The sequence below is a fragment of the Triticum aestivum genome, chromosome 3D (assembly GCF_018294505.1).
Source record: "Triticum aestivum cultivar Chinese Spring chromosome 3D, IWGSC CS RefSeq v2.1, whole genome shotgun sequence".
NCBI lineage: Eukaryota > Viridiplantae > Streptophyta > Magnoliopsida > Poales > Poaceae > Triticum > Triticum aestivum.
In genome coordinates this window covers 313,409,914-313,413,824 of record NC_057802.1, presented here as the reverse complement: position 1 = coordinate 313,413,824, position 3,911 = coordinate 313,409,914, and positions in this window count along the sequence as shown.

Here is a 3,911-nt window from a genome sequence, read left to right as displayed (position 1 = left end):
AAATAACCCCATATTTAAAAGAAATTCACTAAAGGTTTCACAACTTAGCTTTTTGCTGTTGTACTCTTTCCCGCAAGATGCCACTTCGACCGTCGCCTATTGTTGTCCATACTCTCTATCCCCCCTCGGCAAACTTGTATGCGAGGGAACCTTCTGTCCTTTGAGAAAAATAAAGAAGATAAAATAGGAACATGGAACCTTGGCGGTTCATCAGTACTTGCTCGAAACAAACGTAGAACAATATCATGGACATGCATGCATATAAATAAACATGGAAATCAACAAGAACTGTACATACTAAAACTTATTCAACTACGCAAAGGGTCTGCGCCTGGCTCTGTACATAGGGTTATATGCCTTGCTGGCAAGGCTAGTACAAAAAGGGGGGTTGCCGGGGGACCTGGCAGCCGCGCCTCATGGGTAAAACTTGCGAAGATGTTCAATATTCCTGGAGTTGCTCACTGGATGCCATCTTCGGTCTCCAGGGGGACTGCACAGGGCCTGGTGGCTCGTATTACCCGATAAGGGCCTTCGCACTTTGGCGTCAACTTGTTGGAATTCTTGGCCGACTGAACGCGCCGAAGAACAAGGTCGCCTTCCTCAAGGCTTCGGGTGTGAACCTTGCGGCTATGGTAGCGGCACAAGGCTTGCTGGTAGCGCGCAGCTCGCATATCAGCCTAAAGACGATCTTCCTCAAGGAGCATAGCATCATCTTGTTGCAACTTCTCTTGCTCAAGCTCATCATAAGCAAGCCCTCGAGGTGACCCATATATGAGTTCTGTGGGGAGAACTGCTTCTGCCCCATACACCAGGGAGAAGGGCGTCTAGCCGATGGCTCGATTTGGTGTCGTCCTGATTGACCAAAGAACTGTCGGCAACTCATCAATCCAGCGCCTTCTGCACTTGTGCAACCTGTCAAAAGTCCTCGTTTTGAGGATCCGCAGCACTTCAGCATTTGCCCTTTCTGCCTGGCCGTTGCTTCTCGGATGAGCAACAGAAGCAAAACAGATTTTGCTGCCGAGGTCTTGGATATACTGCATGAAGGTGCGGCTTGTGAACTAAGTGCCGTTGTGAGTGATGACTCTGTTTGGCACACCAAAACTGCAAACTAGTCCTTTGAAGAACTTGACGGCTGACTGTGTTGTCACCTTTCTCACTGCTTCCACTTCCGGCCACTTTGTGAACTTCTCGATTGCGACGTACAAGTACTCAAAGCCCCCGACAGCACGGGGAAAAGGGCCCAATATGTCGAGCTCCCAGACCGAAAATGGCCAGGAAAGAGGGATCATTTGAAGAGCTTGAGCTGGCTGATGGAGTTTCTTTGAATGGAACTGGCACGCTTCACACTTGGTTACTAGTGCAGTTGCATCCTAGAGAGCAGTGGGCCAAATGAAACCTTGCTGGAATGCCTTGCCGGCGAGAGCCCTTGATCCTATGTGAGTGCCACATATGCCTCCATGTATCTCTGCCAATAGCTCCAGGCCGTCCTCCTGAGGAATGCACTTCAATTTCACGCTGTTTGGTCTTTTTCTGTATAGGACATCGTCCACAAACTGGTACATGTTAGACCGACGGCTACTTTCTCCGCTTCTTCCTGTTCCTCGGGGAGCTCCCCCGTTTGGAGGAACTGAATGTTGTGATGTGCTCATGCTGGAGCCTGGGGCTCGACGACAAGGACTAAAGGCATGTCTTCTGCCATGGGAGCAGTTGTCTCTACAGCAAGGGCTTGAGGCCCTGCTGGAGCCTGTCGCCCCCGGCAAGCTTGACGTCATCCCCGGCAACTTCCTTGTCGGCGGCTCCTGGGATCTTAGCGGGAAATTACTTGTCGGGGCTCAAATTTCTTCACTTATTCTGTCCTGCCGATGGTTCAACGCGTGGCTGAGTTAATTGGAGCACAAAGGTCCCTGGTTCCACAGGTAACTTGTGGGCAGCATGTTTTGACAGGTCGTCGGCAATGTCGTTCTCTGCTCGAGGAACATGCTCTGGTTGCAGACCGTCAAAACGCTCCTCCAATTTCCTCACTTCATCTACGTAAGCTTCCATCAACGGGCTCTGATAATCTTTGTTGACTTGCTTGACGACGAGTTGTGAATCACCTCTGACAATGAGCTTGCTAATTCCAAGATCTGCCGCGATCATGAGACCGGCAAGCAGTCCCTCATACTCTGCAGTGTTGTTTGTTGATCTCTCCTAGGGGAAGTACATCTGGACTACGTACTTGAGGTGCTCTCCGGTGGGTGCGACAAGGAGCACACCAACACTAGCGCCTTGCAGCGAGAAAGCCCCATCAAAGTACATAATCCAGTCACGGCTCATTTCCTTGCCGGGGAAAGTGGTCTCTTGAATGTTATCGTCGGGCATTGAGGTCCATTCCGCAGTGAACTCCGCCAAGGCTCTGCTCTGAATTGTTGAAGTGCTTTCAAACCTGAGACCAAAGCTTGACAGCTCCAATGCCCACTCCACAATCCTTCCAGTTGCATCTGGGTTGTGCAAGATCCGTTGCAAGGGGAAGCGAGTGATGACGGTGATCTCATGTGCCTGAAAATAGTGATGCAGCTTCCTCGAGGCCATAAGGAGGCCGAAGAGCAACTTCTGCACACTAGAGTATCTTGATCTAGCCCCCTGCAAGAGGGAGCTGACAAAATAAACTGGGTGCTGCACCATCCTCTTCTTCTATGTCACTTCATTTGCTTGCGCAGATCCTGCCTTGCTGGCACCACACTCTGCCTTGTCGGCACCAGACTCTGTCGGGAGTCTTGCCTTGCCGGCACCAGACCCTGCTGGGCAGAGCTTTGGCTTGTCATCCGCAGTCTCGCCACTGCCGCTGCTTCTTCATCAACTTCTCTCTACGCCACTAGCGCAGCATTGACCACTTGATTTGTTGCTGCTAGATATAGCAGCAACGGCTCTTGCGGTTTAGGTGTGACTAGTGTTGGCATAGAGGAGAGGTACTTCTTTAAATCTTGCAGCGCTTCCTCTGCTTCCGGAGTCCATTTCATTAGACCTGCCTTTTTCAAGATCTTAAAAAAGGGCAGGGCGCGCTCAGCAGATTTGGAGATGAACCTGCTCAAAGCAGCAACACAGCCAGCAAGTCGACGTACATCCTTGACTCGTCTTGGTGCTTCAATTTGCTCAATTGTCTTGATCTTCTGAAGGTTCGCCTCGATCCCATGCTGATACACAAAGAACCCAAGAAGCTTGCCGGATGGGACGCCAAACATAGACTTCTCAGGATTGAGCTTGATATTGATCTTGCGCAAATTTGCAAATGTTTCTTCTAAATCTTGCACAATTGTTGCCTTGTCCTTGGTTTTGACCACTATGTCATCCATATAAGCTTCCATATTTCTATGTAGCTGGGGCTCAAAATCAATGTGAACCGCTCTTGCAAAAGTCGAACCAGTGCTTTTCAATCCGAAAGGCATTTGTATAAAACAATACGTACGACATGTGGTGATAAACGCGGTCTTCTCTTCATCTTCCTTCGTCATGAAGATTTGATGGTATCCTGAGTAGGCGTCAACAAGTACACCCGGCAGTGGAGTCCATGATCTGGTCGATGTGTGGCAAGGGGAAGGGATCCTTTGGACAAGCTATATTGATATCTGCATAATCAATGCATAGCCTCCATTTTCCGTTCGCCTTGTGCACCACCACCGGATTGGCCAACCATGTTGGGTGGAGCACTCCTCTGACCAAGCCTGCCGCTTCCAGCTTCCTAATATCTTCGATGATAAACTCTTGCCGCTCCAAAGCTTGCTTCCTGAACTTCTTCTTGACGGGCCGCGCATGAGGACAGATAACAAGATGGTGCTCAATCACCTCCCTGGGAACACCGGGGATGTTAGATGCTTGCCATGCAAACACATCGACATTCGCCTGCAGGAAGGCGATGAGCGCGCTTTCCTATT